This window comes from Giraffa tippelskirchi, chromosome 5 (genome assembly GCF_054371585.1).
Source record: "Giraffa tippelskirchi isolate mGirTip1 chromosome 5, T2T-mGirTip1v1.2.pri, whole genome shotgun sequence".
NCBI lineage: Eukaryota > Metazoa > Chordata > Mammalia > Artiodactyla > Giraffidae > Giraffa > Giraffa tippelskirchi.
The window spans coordinates 43,336,147-43,356,807 of NC_137279.1; the positions used below are offsets into that span (position 1 = coordinate 43,336,147).

A 20,661-nucleotide genomic window follows, 5' to 3' on the forward strand; every position below is an offset into this window, starting at 1 on the left:
ACACCACAATTTGAAAACATCAGTTCTTCAGCAATCAGCCTTCTTGATGGTCCAACTCTCACATCTGTATACAACTACTGGAAAAACGATAGCTTTGACTAGACAGACCTTTGTCAGCAAAGTGATGTCTCTGCTTTATAATATGCTGTCTAGATTGGTCAGAGCTCTTCTTCCAAGCAGCAAGTATCTTCTAATTTCATGGCTGCAGTCACTCTCTGCGGTGATTTTGGATCCCAAGAAAAGAAAATCTGTCACTGCTTCCACTTTTTCCCCCTTCTATTTGCCATGAAGTGATGGGACTGGATGCCACGGTCTTACTACTTTTTGAATGTTGAGTTTTAAGCCACTCTCCTCTCTCACCCTCATGGAGAGGCTCTCTAGTTCCTCTTCACTTTCTGCCACTAGAGTACTATCATCTACATATCTGAGGTTGTTGATATTTCTCCCAGCAATCTTGATTTCAGTTTGTGATTCATCCAGCCAGGCATTTCTTATGATGTAATCTGCATATAAGTTAAATAAGCAGGGTGACAACATACAACCTTGTCGTCCTCCTTTCCCAATTTTGAACCAGTCAGTTATTTCATGTCCGGTTCTAACTGTTGCTTCTTGACCCGTATACAGGTTTCCCAGGAGACAGGTAAGGTGGTCCGGTATTCCCATCTCTTTAAAAATTTTCCACAGTGTGTTGTGATCCACACAGTCAAAGGCTTTAGCACAGTCAACGAAGCAGAACTAGATATTTTTCTGGAACTCTCTTGCTTTCCCCATTATCCAATGTATGTTGGTAATTTGATCTCTGGCTCCTCTGCCTCTTCGAATAGAGAATACTACACTTCATAATAAAAACATAACTAGTATGGGGATCATTTTCAGTGAAATCAGTTACTTGATGGAGCTACTGTAGTACAGAACCCAAATGTACAGATGCCTACTAGATGACTAACAGATCAATAATGTAAGCAATAGCACATTAATTTTCTTGAAGTGAAGGCATGCTGGTGTTAAAACTGAATCATAATGGGATGATAAATTCCTCAGGGGAAATACAGTCTAAATTATTTATGCTTTTTATTCAGTATGTAGTATAAATGGCATATGGTAATGTAGGCATATATTCTAAATGTAGCAGTACTAGATGGATATCGGCAAGTTGTCTCTTTAAACTTCTTTGTATTACGTAAAGATTTGTAAATAATTAAATGTACAATTATTTGCTTGGTATCTGTTAATGTTAAGCTCTGGATGGGAACAGCCACTTTCATAACAATGAATCATTAAGCAAGGTCATGGTTTGGCTATATTCACATAGTAGTAAAGAAGACAGACAATTGTAGTATTGCATAAGTGAAATTATTTCAGATATTAAGCACTGTGAAGAAAATCAAAAAGATCTTGTGAATAAGAGGCACTACTAAATGCCAGAGACATGTTAACAATCATCCCTTCGGCCAAGAAATCACATTCTTGAATTGAAAGTGTCTATATTAAGTTGTCTGCTAGGAGAGAGTTTGGAACTCATACTCAGTTTGTAGAAATAAATGCAATTATAGTGTGTGCATATCCAAAGCCTTAATGTTATAATATTATACTTGCTATATAGCTACAGATGATATGTAGTTCGAGAATCGAAAAAGCTAGCATGATACAGTCCGTGCCAGTGGATTAACTTTTGTATTAGATTTTTGAGCCAGGAATACATAACTGAGGATGAGATGAAGGAGAGCCCAGAGAGCATTGCATTGCAAAAGCCAACCAAAGAAAGTGTTTCAGCCAAGAGATGCTGCTTAAAAGTCAAGTAAGATGAAAGCAAACAAGGAGATCAGTGAGAAACCAAATAGGCACGGCTAGTTCCATTGAGGGTATAGATACCTTTAGATAGGTAAAAAGGGAGAGGCCAAGTAAAGAGACACAAACCAGACATGAAGGAGTCAACAACTATATTCAACAATATTCTTATTTTTGAGAGGCTTTTCATCTGGATAGTTAGGACAAATCCATAACAAGCTTTGAAAGATACAAGATTGCATCCATATTTTTGAGAAACTAGGAGTTAGATGCATGGAGAGGGAAAAAGGATGTTCCAGGTACAGGTCTGAGCAGGTAGAAGAAATCAGTTGTTCGGTTGGGTTGCATCATAATCCTCAGGATAATGGAGAATACGACTGAAGTCAGGAGTATGAGGAGCATTTTGGAGATGGCTAAGTAGGGTGAGGTTTTTGAAGAAGAAAAAAAAAGCAGAAATTAGAGGAATATGTTCTACCAGGTGGCACAAATCCAGTGATTTTCTCACTGACAAAAATATGCAGAAAAAAGATTAAGAATGCAGTAAAATCAAGAGTACCCATTTTTCTTTTAGCTTCAGGCACAGACATGAATATTTACTTTCAGTGTTTTTTTTTTATGAAATTTAAAAACCCATAAAATTATGTTCATTCATTCTAAACATAACCTCTCTCCAAGTCTACCATTTTAATTAAAAAAGGCTGAAATAGGGCTTGGAATTGTGGTTTAAAATGACTTTGGTGGCAAGTGAAATATTTTGTAAATGAGCTTCCACCCATCTGCTGTAGAGCCTGTTGTTGCCTTTTGAGCAGAATATTCTGAGTTCAGTGGCATGTGAAAATTAAGAAATTTAATATTTTAAGCCTTTAAGATGAATGTTAATCTGAACAAGAATGAAACCCATGATTATTCTATTGTCCTGCATCCCAGGGTTTAATTTACATCAGTTTTCCCAGCATACTAATCTATTTACTGCTAAATTGAATAATTAATTCCCCCTAAAGGGGATAATACACTCTAACTGACAGCTTGTCTCTAACCTTTGATTTCACAACATTGATATACAAATAATACAGATATGGTTGCTTGTGTGCATCAGTTCTGATATAAACAACAGCCACCAAAAGGACTGTATTAGCATTAACTTATTTCAATTCTCTTTGATGGTATTCACCTTTTTAAATATAGTTGGTAGTTGCTATATGTGAAAGGAAAGTGAAAGTGTTAGTTGGCTCAGTCATGTCTGACTCTTTGCGATCCCACGGACTATAGCCTGCCAGGCTCCACTATCCATGGAATTCTCCAGGCAAGAATACTGGAGTGAAGGGCAGCAATTTCCTTCTCCAGGGGAGCTTCCTGACCCAGGGATCGAACCTGGGTCTTCCACTTTGCAGGCAGGTTCTTTACCATCTGAGTCATCAGGGAAGCCCATATGTGAAATGAAGAGGCACAAATAACAGACATTTCCATTTTACTGATGATGGTTTACAGCTTTTTTCTGAAGGCCTTCTTGAGTGATGCACGTCACAACATACAGCTTCCAGGTTTGGGCAAAAGCTTTTGATTTAAGCTATTAATTAAGCTAAGTGTAAAGATCACTCTTCTTCAATTGCCACTTTCTCAATAATGTTCGGAAATTTTTTTAAAGGAATAGCCAGGTGTGGTTTCCCTCCTACTCCATCCAGGTAATGACAAAACTGGATTGACTGGGAGGCTTAAAAATGGTTTTTCTTTTACATCAGCCATGATTTGTTGAGACAAAATGCACATCGGGTACTGATTGAGAGAGGTTAGTTTCTTTTCTCCTTCAGAGCATCAGGATAAATTTAAGTTGGTCTGTTTTTACCACAACTTATGTAATTTTTCATAAAAAATGCATGTGTGTGTGTGCACATGCGCACACACACACACTCACCCCTCAGCAGATGGTTCCACCTCCCATCCAGCTGTGCAAATCCAAACCCAGAGTCTCCTTGATCTTTCTTTTCCTCATCCCCATCATCAACAAGTCCTATTGGCTCTATCAGCAAAAGAATTTAAAACCTGACTCATTCTCATCTCCACTGTCACTACCCTAGTCTGAGCAACATCATCTTTCCCCTGAACTATGCCACGGGACCTTTCTGGGTCTCCTGGTTTCCATTCCTCCTCCTAAAGCCATTCTTCACACAACAGCCAAAGTAATAATGAAAACACGCTCCTCTTTAGAAAATCCTATCCACATACTAACAAAGATGGAGGCTGACAGTCCAAGGTCGTATCAGGTGATGGGGGAGCTCAGCTGGGCCAGTCCCAAATCACACTCATACTTGTGGCCAGCGAACAGTGAGTTCCCTCATACCACCCCCAAACAAACTACACTGAATGAAGGCCTTCTTATTGAAAAGTGGAGGTTCTGATGTTAAAAGGAGGAAGGTATGCTCCACAGCAAAAAACAACTGAAATGTCTTATATACTCATGATGAAATTCTCATTGGTTTAAAATGAAGGGAGAAAAATAAAAATGACATGTTGAAATTTTTATGAAACTAAATATACTTAATTTTAAAACTTTATTTTTTACTGCCCTTTCTAAAATTTGAGGGTGATAAAATGCCCTTCCTTTTAATAAATTATAGTGATAACAGATTATAGTTTTCTTTTTATGTCTTCACTTGGCAAAATAAGGTTAGCAACTGGATGATAGCCCCCTAAACTTTGGGGAATGTTTAACTTAGAGCATAAATTTCCAAAGTACATTCTAAACTGAAAATGAGGTTGCCTTCAAAAAAAGATGGGGAGAGTTTATTGTCAAATATGCTCAGAAGTGCTGGGTTAAGAAATATTTTTTTTAAAAGTATCATTACTATGGGAATTTTCAGAACCTTAAAAATGCTAATGAACATTGTGAAACTCCATAAAGAAGTTATAGTATGTAACACAACCCTCAATTATTTGATCAAGTACTTCTCTCATGAAGAATCATCTTTAAAAAATTTTTTATATTTGAATTTATTTATTTTTAATTGGAGGATAATTGCTTTACAACATTGCATTGGTTTCTGCCATATATCAACATGAATCAGTCATAAGCATACATATGTCCCCTTCCTCTTGAGCCTCCCATCCCATCCCTCTAGGTTGTTACAGAGCACCAAGTTGAGCTTCCTGTGTTATATAACAACTTCCCACTAGCTATCTAATTTTACACATGGTAACATATATGTTTCAATTCACCCCATAACATATATCTCAAAATTCACCCCACCCTCTCCTTCTCCCCGCTGAGTCCACAAGTCTGTTCCCTATGTCTGCATCTCCATTGCTGCCCTGCAGACAGGTGCATCAGTACCATCTTTCTAGATTCCATATATATATGCATTAATATACAATATTTGTCTTTCTCTTTCTAACTTACTTTACTCTGTATAATAGTTTCTAGGTTCATCCATCTTATTAGGACTGAGTCGAATACATTCCTTCTTACAGTTGAGTAATATTCCATTGTTCCACTGATTCTTTGTCCATTCATCTGTTGACAGACATCTCGATTGCCTCCATGTCCTACCTATTGCAAATAGAGTTGCAATGAACATTGGGGTACGCGTGTCTTTTTCAATTATGGTTTCCTCAGGGTATATGCCCAGTTGTGGGATTGCTGGATCATATGGTAGTTTTATTCCTAGTTTTTTGAAGAATCTCCATACTGTTCTCCATACTGGCTGTATTGATTTATATTCCCACCAATACTACACGAGGGTTCCCTTTTCTCCACACCCTCTCCAGTGTTTATTGTTTGCAGATTTTTTGATGATGGTCATTCTGACTGGTGTGAGGTTATACCTCACTGAATTTTTATTTGCATTTCTCTAATGAGTGATGTGAAGCATTTTTTCATGTGTTTATCAGCCATCCGTACGTCTTCTTTGGAGAAATGTCTGTTTAGGTCTTCTGCCTACTTTTTGATTGGGCTGTTTTTCTGGTATTGAGCTGAATGAGCTGCTTATACATTTTGGAGATTAATCCTTTGTCAGTTGTTTCGTGAAGAATCATCTTGAGAGACTTATCCTGAGAACTGTTAGTTTAGAGACTCATGGAACACTTTACCATATATTTGATGTTAACTGATTAGTATAAGCGGGTTTCCCCAGGGGCTCAGTGGTTAAGAATCTGCCTGCAATGAGGGAGCCGCAGGAGATGCAGGTCTGATCCCTGGGTTGGGAAGATCCCCTGGAAGAGGGCATGGCAACCCACTCCAATATTCTTGCCTGGTCACCACAACACTATCTCACTCCTTTATCAAGGGGATAATGGCCAGCACACAGCGAGAAAAGATATGGCAAGCACTCACAGACTAAAAATAGCTCTTGTGCCAAAAATATCAGAGTCACACATGCTACACAGGGATACTTCCACATAAAAATAGTCCTTCAAGCACAAAGTAGATAACTGTTTTTCCTAAACTCAAAGAGCCAGAGAAATATGAGCAAAATGACAAAGCAGAGGGACCACTCCCAATGAAGAGATCAAGAGAATTGCCCACATTTCCCACATTCTGTCAGGTACCATGCTCCCTTAACCCTATCACCTAAGTAATTTTCCAATCCATCTTTTCCCCTCCATCTCCACTGGCACTTCCAATATCTAGGCTGCTAGCACTCTCCCATCTTTCCTAGGTCACTACAGTGACTTTCTCCCTGTTTTTTCTGTCTCTAGTCTTGACCCTTCTACTTTTTCTCTATACATCAGTCAAAATAACACATAAAAATGGAAATATGTGTTCTAATTACATTGTAGCTACTCACTGTAATGAGAAACTGATGTAAACGTCACTTTGGACAAGCCATGTCATTCATGCAATTATAACTCCTACTAGTCTGCATACTCTGTTATGTTACAGATTAGGTATGTCAGTGTTAACCTTGGTATTCTTAGCACATAATTTGACATGCAGTATCCTGTTGTTGAACAAATTGAATAAATATGAATGAGGAGATACTTCAATACATCAGTTAATAAGCCAATATTTTCAACATGATTTCTAGTATCTTGATTTCAAGAACCAATTTTTAGCCTACCAGGAATGGGAAGTAATGTGGATTTAAGAAATAGTGATCTAAGACTTTAAGCTCACTATTAAATTACATTTGCTGCTTTTATAGCCTTGATATATTGAATCCTACATGTGCATCCATCTCATTCTCTTGTCTCTTTAGGAAAGGGAGTGATTCCCTTTTTTCCCCTTCCACTCCACCTCCATCCACCAGTTTGCTTCTTAAGGACTGGAGTAGGCCCCAAACCTAGAGACTGAGAATTTTTACTAATGCCTATTGACTGATATTCTGGACTCAATGCAACCGAATTTTCTATTGTCTATCAAGGTACAGTTATGTCCAGTTCAACAAATATTTGACAAACTCTCGTAATACAGAGTTTGTAACACACATTTTCCCTTTAAAAACTCACTGTATGTTGGTGAAAATAAACACACAAATGGGTCATTTAAGTAAGAAAAAAGAAAATACCCTCAAACTGTCCAACAGGAAGATTAACCTCATACTTAGAATACTAGCATAACAAGGAACCAAGGATGCTGAGGAAAAAATTAAGAGTTTGATATAGTTAATACAAAGAAGTTAATACAAAAAAAAAAAAACTGTACTGTTGTATAGTTAACAAAAAAGTTAATACAGAACAAGCACCAGTGGACAAATTCAGAGCTTTGTGGATTTTGTTAACCTTATATTATCATTTGATATTATTTCTTATTACATTGTAGAGTTACACAATAGTTTTGCCCTCTCAGTATAAAAGACTTCTAAAATTTGTGAAAGTGTTAGTCGCTCAGTCATGTCCAAGTCTTTGCGACCCATGGACTGTAGTCGTCAGGCTCCTCCGTCCATGGAATTCTCCAGGCAAGAATACTGGAGTGGGTAGCAATTCCCTTCTCCAGGGATCTTCCCAACCCAGGGATCGAACCCGGGTCTCCTGCATTGCAGGCAGATCCTTTACTGCCTGAGCCAGCAGGGAAGCCCATCCATTCCAAGTAAGTGCTAAGCTAGAGACATAATCAGATTCTACAGGAGCATACAGGAAGACAATTAAACCAGTTAAGGAAGGGGAGGGTAGGAGATAGGACTTTAGAAGAAGTGATGCTTGAACTAGATTTTGAGAGACAAATTCACCAGCTGAAGGCTTGGGAAGTTAGGTGAAACAGGCAATCCCTTTGGTAGGATTTTTTCATTATCTTGACTTACAGCTTTCAGTACTTCACGTGGGCCTAAATCATTATCCGTTTCTTTCTGTAACCTATTAAATCTGCCACACTGAATCTTCACTATCACTTGAAAAGTCTCTCGAGCTCCAAGACGCATGCTTGGCTGCATCCCAACAGTCAAGAATCATAGATCATTTGTTCCATTCCAGTTAGGGTAGTTTGCTCAGTTTCTGCTTTTGCTTTTCCTTCAATGATCATTAAAAATGTCCGTTTGTATAATCACTACCCTTCAAAGTCTTATTAGAAATTCTCTTCTATAGGAAGTCTCTCACAGAGTATAGACAAGTACATATAAAGGGGCTCCCTTCTAATGAAAAATGACCAACTGTTTAGAATTCTGTATTCATAAATACATATCCAAACAATATAGAAATCGGTATGGCTAGGCATAACTAATTCATTTAATCCAAACTGCAAATTTTCCAGCTAAATGTAGCCAATCTCTCCTTGTTTCACACTGTCCATCATCTCAAGTGCCTGGCAGAACAACACCAGCACTGTATAATCACAAAGGTTCACTGAATCCTCACCTAGTTTTTATTTAGCCGTATTCCTTCAAAATTTCTCACCAACATTGGATTACTGGTGAAAATCTGATTTGAGTGAGTGATGTAGGAAAGGCACAAATTACTAAATATTTTGATGGGAGTTAACAGTTACTAGTTTTGAAGAACTAGAACATTTCATATGGAAGCACACAATATTCTCCTCTAAAATAGGCAATAAGGGTATTTTTTCTGGCTTGGATTAGGGCCTCATCAATTGCCAGGAGAACTGCAGACTCTTACACAGAGATTCAGAGCAGAATTACAGCTACTGAGCATGGGAAATTCAGAAAGCAAGCAATTTAGCTCCCAAACAGACACCTCAAACAGAGGATCTGTTCTTTTTAAAAGTACGGGGTTTATCTAATTGATAGCCATTTAAAACTTTCTGCTTTCACCTGCCTTTCTTTTCTTTAGATGCCATCCTCTATTATCAGAAGATGCTCTGAAGTAACAAATGACTAGAGAATTAATAGGATTTCAATTTAGTGCTTCACTGAGTTTCAGTAAAGCTGGCTAATCGATCTCAGTGTAAATTAATGCAAATATTCAAATTAGAAAAACAATCACTAAGAAGAAATCATAGGCATAAATGACACCCTTATTTTTCATAACAATTCTCTTACTCAATTCAATTGAATATCTTTTTGCATTGGACCATAAACTATGTCCCTTCCTATTTCCCAACCTGGAGCTCTTCTTGCAATTAAACCACTCATTCATTTATCCATTCATTCATTTGGCAAATATTATTGAGAACCCCTTGTATGGTAGGCACTGCTCTGATTTTTATTACATTTACAAATGATGGTATTAATATAATAACTGAAATCAGTGTTTGCTTTTACAATCCAGGTAAAATTTACCAAGTTTAAGAATCTTAGAGATCTTGTCTGAAAACCTGGGCATCTGATACTTGAGGGAAATCAGTTAGCAGGCGGGCTGTGCGTTTTGCAGGTCTGTGTTTTTTGTTTTTTGTTTTTTTTTTTAAGACACCTGGATCAAAATCACTTGAAGGGCTTGTTTAAAATGCAGATTCATCACCTCAAATCAGATTATCTGGGGTCATGCCCCAGGAATCTGCATTTTAAAACCAGTGCTCCAGGTATTCTTTGTGTACCTAATGCGCCATAAGAACCTCACAGAAGAGGGAGTAGAAAGGAGTTCTGCACACGGTCCCTTCAACAGGATCATTCTCTCTTTTAAGTTTTTTTAATTTATTTGGGTTACTGTGTAATATATCCAGAAAAAACAGAATCCAGTGCTAGAGCTTCTTTGGAAATTACTTCTTTTAAGTGTAACATCACTAGAAAGTCATATATATGAGACTCTAGCTTGAGCCATCATTATATTTTAAACATGGTGTAGTGAAGAAAGCATGGATTTTGGAATCAGAAAGATAAACCTTCACTACTTACTAGCTGCATAAGCTTGACAAGCTAATTAATCTGTGCAAGTCTTGGTTTTCTCTTCTATGAAACTGGGACAATTAGCAAGGAACATTGACAAGTTAGTTGTTTAGACTGAAATATTTTCAGGTAAACACCCAGCAGAAGTTGTCTTGGATGGGTGCTCTCCAAGTTTTAACTACCCTCCCCCCATCAATTTTGCCAGTTTTAACAGAGTAGCCATATAAAAACTCTTCTGAAATGCTGTTCTTTAAGACCCTACCTTTCTGATGTATAAAATGTCAGATGTTAAATTCCCTTTAGAATATGGCACCAGAATCAAGTTCACTTTTCTTTGCTTAAAACATTGTTTTTCTTTGATATCAATGTGAATTATACATACCACCATATTTTAGTTTAAGTTACCAGAAAGTCTGGATACAAAGTTAATGTTCAATAACAGAAAACATTTATTATTCTCTGTACATTGCTTATATTTATTTTTTAAAAATCACTTTTTAATTTATTCATCAATTTTTTTATCCAGCCAATAGATATTATTGAGACTGTGTACTGTGACATGGAAAAGCTATAATTTGATTACCTGGATGTAAATAAATGTTTATTAATTAGCTGAGTGATGTTAGATGAACAATTTATTAGCCTCAAACATCCCAAGTATTAAATTAGGCTAATAGTTCTTTCATAGAATTGTTATGGAGATTAAATAAGGTAAATCATATGTAGTACTTAGAACAATATCTGGCATATGGTATGCACTCTAATGATGCTATTTAGTATTATTTACCACACAGAGAGTAGTTACTGACAATACATGGTAAAAACAGAATGTAAACTATTTCAATTCTTATGAAGAAGTAAGTTTAGCACAAGCATACATTATAAATTAATAATGCAGTAAATGACAAACTCTCATTTATCTCATGCAAGAAAAATCAATTACCACCTTTATGAAATTTTGATCTTTATTTCAGTCTTAACTCTAACCTATTATCCATAAAGGCACTCCTTATTTACCCTCAAGATTATCTGTATCAGTGAATGGATAAGCAATCAGAAACGTACATGCATTGATCCCATGTTATGAAGACCAGTATAACTCTGAAGCACCTAGCCCATTCTAGGATGGTCCATGCAAACAATCATGCTGAAAAAAAGACACTTTCAGTTCTGCTTTGCTCTGGTCTTCTTAAGCATAAGCACCACAAATAAAGGAACTACACTTGCAGAAGTCCTGTAGTTAAATGGTTAGTTGAATAGCTCATTTCTGTTTCCTTCTCTCTAACCATCCACCAAGTTCATTACTATTAAAAATAAAGCTACGAGATTTGATTAAACATTCACAGTGGGCAACACTGTGCCCTCAATACATAGTTCTTACAGCCTTCTTTCTTTTTTCTGAAGAGCCCTCAACTCTTTAGATGAGCCCAACTGTCTACTTTTCATCTTTCACTTCTCCAGTAATAACTACCCTCACATCTAAGACCCACTTAGACACTCACTGAAGCGTTTAAATGAAAGTACTTGATTGACAGAGGAACAAGAATAGCAAAACTGAAATCTCTCAGATGCATGGTGTGGATCATTATCATAAGACTTCCTCGTGTTGTGAAATTGAACCTCTTGCCCTTTTGTTATAGGAGGAAATAAGAAAGAATCTTCAGGTAAGATTGTTTAGGAGTTTGGTTGTTAAGGAGCTTTTGCAATCACTGGAATGAATAATCAACTAATTTGTTGATTTGGTGAAAAGAGAAGAAATGTATCTTTCCTTCACTAAAACACAGTGTCCAACTTTACATCGTTTAGCATCAGGAGGTTTGGATTTCCCGAAGGGCTTAAGTACTAATTAGCTGTGTGAAGTTTCCAGTTGAATGTTAAGCCTTAACATACTCACTCATTCTGGTGAAATTCCACAATAGTTAAACAAAGCTAAAGGAATGAACTGCTCTGTGTGCTGTAGCTTGACTTAGCTGTGCCCTCCTTTCTATTATAATATTTACAACACGGTGTTATGAAGATCATTGTGTGTCTACTTTACTCTCCCAGTAGGCTGGGAACTCCTTAAGTATAAGAGTTGTCCCTGATTTAACTCTGTATTCCATATTAGCTTGACACTTAGTAGACACTTATCAATGTCTAAGTAAGCAAGGACTGAGTGAGAATTATCTTTCCAGGACTTCCAGATACCTATACACACAGTTAGTAAATAGTCATGAAAAATCAATAGCCTACTTGAAAATTAGAATTTTTCTAAGAACAAGATCTGCAAATATATTAATAATTATAGAAATCATTATAATCAGAACAAAAAATTGTTACATTTTCTATGGTTGGTTTCTTATCTAATAGTAAGATGTACAGGTAATTGCTCCCATCTAAATGATCTAGACAGAGAGTAGAATTGATGGGCTGAGTCCAAAATGGAATATAAAGTAAAGTCATACATTGAGGAGAAGGCAATGGCAACCCACTCCAGTACTCTTGCGTGGAAAATCCCACGGATGGAGGAGTCTGGTAGGCTGCAGTCCATGGGGTTGCTAAGAGTTGGACATGACTGAGTGACTTCACTTTCACTTTTCACTTTCATGCATTGGAGAAGGAAATGGCAACCCACTCCAGTGTTCTTGCCTGGAGAATCCCAGGGATGGCGGAGCCTGGTGGGCTGCCGTCTATGGGGTCACACAGAGTCGAACACGACTGAAGCGAGTTAGCAGCAGCAGCAGCAGCATACATTGAGGGTTGTCTTTTTCTTTCTTTCTTTCTTTTTTTTTTTTTTTTTAAAAAAGCAATAATATCAACTGGGAGCAGACTTGACAGCAACTCAGGAGACGTGTTATTGCTGACCATAAGCTTCTCCACCAATCAGCAGTGGGAAGAAGCTAATGAAGAAGCTAATACAGAATGCACTGTAGTAATACAATGGGTGGGTCCATATTTTGACCAGAGAAAATAAAGTTTACTAAACTGTGGGGTTCATTACCTTTCTTCCTTCCTCCCTTTTGCCCTTCTTTCTTTCATTTCTTTGTTTCTTTATTTTCTTTCTTCCTTTCTAACCATCTATCTAAAATTCTATTTATTATTTCTAAATCTAATTTTTTAAAGACCCATCCTGTAACCAAAGCCAAAGAAATAAGGAATCTCTGGATTCCCTTTAGCTTTTCTTGTTCATCTCTATGACAGCTAAGAACCATAGCTAAAAATTTCCTGAGCATTTATCATCACTCAGCTACCATAGTAATATATTACATATATTTATTTATTCATTTAATTTTTAGAACAACTACCATCACTCTTTTTCAACAGATGAAGAAACAGAAGCACAAGAGAGTCTAAGATCACAAAGTTCATGAACGGAAGGGCTGGTTTTAACTGGGGAGTGTGGCTTCAGGGTCTGCACTCATAACCATGACCTCACACTGTTTCTTCTCTGAGGGTGCTGTAAATGGAAGGTACAGGAAAGCAGTATGGTCTTGGCACTGGGAAGAAAGATGTTTAAAACACAAGCAGCACAATAGGAGTAAATATTTTTTCATCTTTGCTCAATATCCCAATCCTTATATTATCAGAGACACATATAGATATTTTAAAACTAGTAGTATATTTGGTAACTCTGATTCCCCCATATTCCATGTCTCCAGAGAAATGGAGAAATCTGACTATGCCTAATTTAAAAGCATAAGCACTTCGTGGTGAGCCTCCAACACCTCAGAGCAATAAAGAGTAACGGGTGCAAATATGCTAATACAATTTATCTTTCCTATGTAAGTCAGTAAGAGAAAAATTTAAATATTTCATGAGGGGAAGAAATTATGCAATGATATCAGACTGCTTTGGGAAGGAAGGGATAGTATAGCATCTTCTGCATTTATTCAATTTTTCTTATGTGGCTTTTTGTACTACTGAGATGGTGAAAGATTCATGAAAATGTAAAAGAAACACACTTCATTGCTGGCTTATTTCTGACATATGAAAATGCATGAATGTACTAGTCAAAAGTGCCCTTGATAGGAACAGGCTATTTGAAAAAACTACAATGAAACCAAACTAACTGACTGAGGAAAAAACAATCAAACAGAATCTGTACTAGGAGGAAATCATCATAAATGCCTTATATTTACTGGTTGCGGGTATATATGCATTTACAGATATGAGATATATATGCATATAAATTACCTTTGATGTTACAACAGTCTTAACAGAAAGGCATGGTTATATTCATTTTACTGAGAAAACTGAGTCTCAGATACACTAAGTACTTTTCCTAGTGGCACATGCTAGCTAGGCAGGTTCAAAGAGGCTCAGATAACAAAGCCTTTGTCTATGATAACACAGGACCATTCAAAGCAGGAAAACATTCTTTCTCCTGACAAGGAGACTATATGCACAACTGCTCCCTGACCCCAAGGGTAGGGAGCAAGTAGACAGGGCTGGAGAGGATACATGAGGAGGGACTGTAAATACAACATCTGGAAAGGTAAGCAGGGGAAGAAAGTCCACCAGGAGCAGCTGAACTGGTCACTTTTATGAAACATAACTTGATCAGCTGTTCATTGATAATTTGCCATTCTATTCTATACAGCTCAGTAATCAAAATAAACCCATGGGATTCTTTCCATAGCTTGGTGAAAATGCAAAGAAGGCCCCAGCCAAGAAGTCATTAGAGTAGGCTAGTGCCATGCCTGCTGCTCAGTCTTGTCCAACTTTTTGTGACCCATGGTCTGTAGCCCACCAGGCTCCTCTGTCCACTGGATTCTCCAGGCAGGAATACTGGAGTGGGTTGCCATGCCTTTCTCCAGGGGATCTTCCCAACACAGAGATTGAACCCATATGTCCCGTGTCTCCTGCATTGACAAGTCGGATTTTTAACACTGAGCCACCTGGGAAGTAGAGTAGGCTAAACAAAATCAGTTTATCTATGATCTGTCACTTTTAGAAGCTGGGGAATTAGAGGTTTTCCAGTGTTAGTCAAGCAATTGTTTTCTAGCCTCTTTGAACAACTTTTTTATTTTTTTTTAAGTTCACCTTGGCCTAAAGATGACCTTACAAAAGCTTTCCCAAGATGAGATAATGTTTTCCACACAGCCATCTGTGAGTGCCATAAGGAGATGCCTCTTCAGGGCTTGATTAGGGACAAGATAAGCCTCCAGAGAAGGATGACCACACTGCAGGCAGAGCTGCCCCGCTGGGAAGCAGGCACAAGAAGAGACCCAGATGGTGGGCAGGGCATGCCTGGGATGGGTAATAATTTCCTTAGGCATACAATTTGGCAAACCATTATAAGAAAATATTGTGAGAAACAGCCCAACAGGAGGTCATGCTTGGGTAACCAGCTACCGGGTACTATGTGGGATATTCTCTGTTTAGAAGAGAAATGTCACAAAATTCATCATATTCACATAATTCAGAGGGACGAGTTGAATGATAGGGATAAAAAAAGCCCATTTCTTCTCAAAAAGTTCGACAGTCACATTGGGCTTCCATTTTGTGTGCAGTTTATAAAAATTGAATCAATACTGGACTCAGTGGGAGAAGGTAGAGGGTGGGATGATTTGAGATTCTTTATCATCTGAGCCACCAGGGAAGCCCCATTAATCCTCACAATAGCCCTGTTAGAGAGACATTTTCAGCCTCATACAATATATATGGTAAAAGTGAAGTGATCCTATGTGCAGGGCAGCAAAGGAGACAGAGACATAAACAACAGACTTTTGGACTCAGTGGGAGAAGGAGAGGGTGGAATGATCTGAGAGAATAGCATTGAAACGTGTACATTACCATAAGGAAAACAGATAGCCAGCGGGAATTTGACATTGAGCACCCAAAGCCGGTGCTCTGTGACAACATGGAGGGATGAGGTGGGGAGGGAGATGGAAGAGGAGTACAGGATGGAGGGGACAAATGTATGCCCATGGCTGAGTCACACTGATGGATGGTAAAAACCATCACAATGCTGTAAAGTAATTCTCCTCCAATAAAATAAATAAATAAATATTCTAAAAGGTTGATTGTCTTCCTATCTCTGGTTTTTACTAAACATGTTCTCTAGTTACCTGGCTGCATGTGGCATTGTTTATAAAAACTTTGTATTTTATGACCATTTTAATTTTTTCCTATTGCCGTCAGTACTTTACCTTAGTTTATAGCAGGAGGAGAATTTTCTGCAATTTTAGTTTTCTAACTCACTTTCTCAGTAGGAGGTTTTGGACTGGACTGATTATATTCTTAGGTAACAGGGTATTTCTCAGAAACAGCATGCCTTGGCAGATATTTCAAACGTCTCCAACACAGAAAGTTATCCATTCATCTTTCATAGCACTAATAGTAGACATTCCATGGTTTCTGCTCAGAACCAGTCCTGAACAGAAAGCTGGTTTGGTCTAAGAACATGGTTGAATTAATGAATTCCTTAGCTTTTGTTTTGGCCCTATGCTAGTTTGCTAGGGCTGCCAGAAAAGCAAAAACAAAAAACACTACAGGCTGGATGACTTCAGCAATAGAAATTTATTTTCTCATAGCTCCGGAGGCTAGAAGGCCAAGATCAAGGTGTCAGCAGATCTGGCTTTGCCCGAGGCCTTGGTGTTTGGTTTACAGATGGCCACCTTTTCACTGGGCTCTCATGTGGCTTTTCTCTGTATGTGGTGTCTCTCTGTTTCGTCCTAATCTCCTCTTTTTATAAGGATACCAGTCAGATTGGGTTGGAGCCCACCCCAAAGGGCCTCAATTTCACTTAATACTGCTTTAAAGGCCTGGAAACAGTTACATTCGGAATTACGAAGCATTGGGGTTTCCGCATATGGATCTGGAGCAGACACAATTCAGGATATAACAGCGCCTTAGAGAACATGTGTGAGATTCAAGATAATTATGACTGTGGACAACCATGCCAGGCCTGGGTTCAAATCTTATTTCTATATTTGTTGGCAGTGTGTTTTCGGTCAAGACATTTTTGTTCTCTGGTCTTCAGTTTGTGCTCACACTCAGTAACTAAGTCATGTCCAACTCTTTGTGACTCCATGTACAGTAGCCCATGAGTCTCTTTTGTCTGTGAGATTTTCCCGGCAAGAATACTGGAGTGGGTTGATGTTTCCTTCTTCATGGAATCTTCGCGACCCAGAGATTGAACGCATGTTTCCTGAGTCTCCTGCATTGGCAGATTCTGTACCACTGAGCCACCTGGAAAGCCCCAATCTTCAATAATTTTGCCATAAATAGTGAAAAAGCAGTTGGGCTTACTTCATAGGGTACTGAGAGACTCAAATAAAATGGCATGTAAAATCTTTGTTAATCCTTAGATGCTAAATTACTTTTAAGGTAAACTTTTAAGAATATAATAATGTGGGGGAGAGCAGAAGATGGCGGAGGAATAGGACGGGGAGACCACTCTCTCCTCCACAAATTTATCGAAAGAACATCTGAACGCTGACCAAACTTCACAAAACTACTTCTGAAGGCTGGCTGAGGACGTCAGGCTTTCACAAAAACTGCGCATTATCTTCAAAAGAGGTAGGAGAAATTATAAAAGATAAAAAGAGAGACAAAAGAGTTAGGGACGGAGACCCGTCCCGGGGAGGGAGTCGTAAAAGAGGAGGAATTTCCAAGCACCAGGAAACCCTCTCACCGGCGGGTGTGGGGGAGGATTTTTTATCTCGGAGGGCAACGTAACTGGGAGGAAAAAATAAATAAAATCGACAGATTACGTGCCTAAAGCAACTCCCAGCAAAGAACCCCAGACGCTCGCATCATCCGCCACCAGCAAGTGGGGGCTGAACGGAGAGGAGCGGGCGGCATTGCCTAGGGTAAGGACCGGGCCCGAGTGCCCCGAGGGCAATCTGAGGGAGCTAACGTGAGATAGTAACCTAAACTGTGGGACAGCGAGAGAGAGAGAGAACTATCCCGCGAAAAGCCCAACTCTAAGGCACTGCCGGCCCGCTCACAGAACAAAGGACTGAGCGATACCAGAGGAGAGCTAGCCGGCTGCGGACTGCGCCATCCCCCGCCGGACACAGCGGGCAGGCGGGGCCCGCCAGAGCCGGAAAGGGGCAAACTCGGCTCCAGAGAGGGCACCCCCTACCAAACTGCAAACAGGCTCCCAGTTTTTAAGCAAAGACTGCCTGAGATCCCGGAGGGTCGACAGCAGCCGGGAGGGTCGCAGCCAGAGACCAGCTCCCCAGAACCGACACAAAGCACACCGGAGCCGGGCGCGCCCGTAAACCGAGGCGGGGACCAGGGAGGTGATAAGCCGCACCGCCCCAACAGGGGACAGCGCCCTCGCCAAACTCCTGGCCGCCTGGGCAGCTCCGACCGGGAACGGCACAAGCCGCGGGCAAAATCGAGTCTGCGCCTTTGTGGAGTAACCGGGAGCCTGAACCTGAGCGGCTTAGTCCTGGGAAGTGCACGCAGCTCAGGGCCCGCTCCCCGGCCGAGTAACCTGAAGCCTGAGCAGGGTAGACGGGGAAAGCACACACGCCGTGAGCGGGGGCGAACCCAGTGCGGCCGAGACACTGCGAGCTTACCACACACACGCCAGAATTGCAGTGTTCCTTCCTCCCCACAGCACGATTGAACAAGCGAACCTAAAGAGATCACCTCCACCGCTTTGTTGCAGGGCGGAAATTAGATACTGAAGAGATCTCCAAACAGAAGCCAAATAAACAGAGGGAAGTGCTTTGGAAGAGACAGGCCAACAGATTAAGATCCCTGTAGCTAATACCGACTGCATTAAAAAGGACCTACAGATCTTGAAAAGTATAAGCAGGAATAAGGATCTATCTAAAACTGAGCAGATCCCACACTGCTCACAACAGCTCCAGAGAAAGTCCGGGATATATATATTTTTTACTATTATTATTTTTTTTAATTTTTTTTTAATTTTTTTTTTTTTTAATTAAAAAAAAATTTTTTTTTCTCTTCTTTCCTTTTTCTTCAAGTCCTCTATTACACCTTTAACTTTCATTTTCATAACCCACTATTAACTTGCAAAAAAAAAAAAAAAACCCCTATTTTTGAAGCAAACTACATACATATATCTTATACCTTTTGTGTTTTTTTTTTTTTTTAATGTTTTTTTCCTGTTCTACATTTTTTTACTGTTTCTTTTTTTACTGTTTTACTGTTTTTTTTTCTTTTTACACTGTTCCCTTTTTTCTTTTTTTTTTTTTTTTTTTTTTTTAGATTGTAAGTTTTATAAGAGTCTAACCTCTACTCTAGATTTTTAATCTGTGTTTTACATATTTGATATCAACTTTGTACATTTAAGAACCCAATCTTTAGGACCCATTTTTACTCAGGAGTGTGATCACTGGCCTGATCACTCTCTCCCCCTATTGATGCTCTTTCTTCTCCCCCAGGGAACCTCTATCTCCCACCCTCCTCCTTCTCTTCTCAACCCAATTCTGTGAATCTCTGAGGGTGTTCTGGGTACCGGAGAACACTTCAGGAACAGGATACTGCCCAGATCTCTCTCTCCCCTCTTAATTCCTCCCTTTCTACTCATGCTCACCTCTATTACCTTCCTCCCCCCTCTCTATGTATCTCTGTGAATCACTCTGAGGGTTCCAAACTGTGGAAAGCACAGAGGGAAGTGCTTACTGGCTAGATTGCTCTCTCCACATTTGAATTCCCCTCTTCCCCTCCTGGTCACTTCAACCCACCCCCCCCACCTCATCTCTCCATGTAACTCAGTGAACCTTTCTGGGTATCCCTCACTGTGGAGAATCTTTTCACCATTAACCTAAAAGTTTTATTATTGAGGCTGTATGGAAGGAGAAGTCTTGAGGCTACTGCAAGAATAAGACTGAAAGCCAGGGGAAACATTAATTAATAAGAGACCATCCAATAGCCTCCATAAATTCACTGAAACCAAGCTCCACCCAAGAGATAATAAGTTCCAGAGCAAGACATACCACGCAAATTCTCCAGCAACGCAGGAACATAGACCTGAGCATCAATATACAGGCTGCCCAGAGGCACACCAAATCCATAGACATCTCAAAAATTAATACTGGTCACTCCATTACACTCAAGAGAGCAGAAATCCAGCTCCACCCACCAGAACACCGACACAAGCTCCCCCAACCAGGAAACCTTGACAAGCCACCTGTCCAACCCCAACCGCAGTGAGGAACCTCCACAACAAAGAGGAACTTCATACTACCAGAATACAGAAGGGCCACGCCTAACACAGCAATCTAAACAAGATGAAAAGGCAGAGAAATACTCAGCAAGTAAAGGAAAATGAGAAATGCCCACAAAGCCAAACAAAAGAGGAGGAGATAGGGAATCTATCCGAAAAAGAATTTAGAATAAGGATAATAAAAATGATCCAAAATCTTGAAAGCAAAATGGAGTTACAGATAAATAGCCTGGAGACAAAGATTGAGAAGATGCAAGAAATGTTTATCAAGGACTTAGAAGAAATAAAAAGGAATCAATATAGAATGAATAATGAAATAAAGGAGATAAAAGACACTCTGGAGGGAACCAACAGTAGAATAACGGAGGCAGAAGATAGGATAAGTGAGGTAGAAGATAGAATGATGGAAATAAACGAAGCAGAGAGGAAAAAAGAAAAAAGAATCAAAAGAAATGAGGAAAACCTCCGGGACCTCTGGGACAATATGAAACGCCCCAACATTCGAATCATAGGAGTCCCAGAAGAAGAAGATAA

The 20,661-nt window shown here is 39.2% G+C and overlaps 1 protein-coding gene across 13 annotated transcripts in view; it reads right to left on the reverse strand.

Moving 5' to 3' along the window:
- The window catches only part of RGS7 (regulator of G protein signaling 7), a 467,979-nt gene that overhangs the window by 165,416 nt on the left and 281,902 nt on the right, over window positions 1-20,661 (reverse strand). For 2 of the 13 annotated variants that reach the window (XM_081485637.1, XM_081485639.1), the window contains exon 1: window positions 19,898-20,031. The exons of the other annotated variants lie outside the window; for them this stretch is intronic. The gene's annotated coding sequence lies outside the window, so the exon portion shown is untranslated. Of the gene's footprint in view, window positions 1-19,897; window positions 20,032-20,661 lie in introns of those variants that run through there. 13 annotated transcript variants of the gene reach the window in all.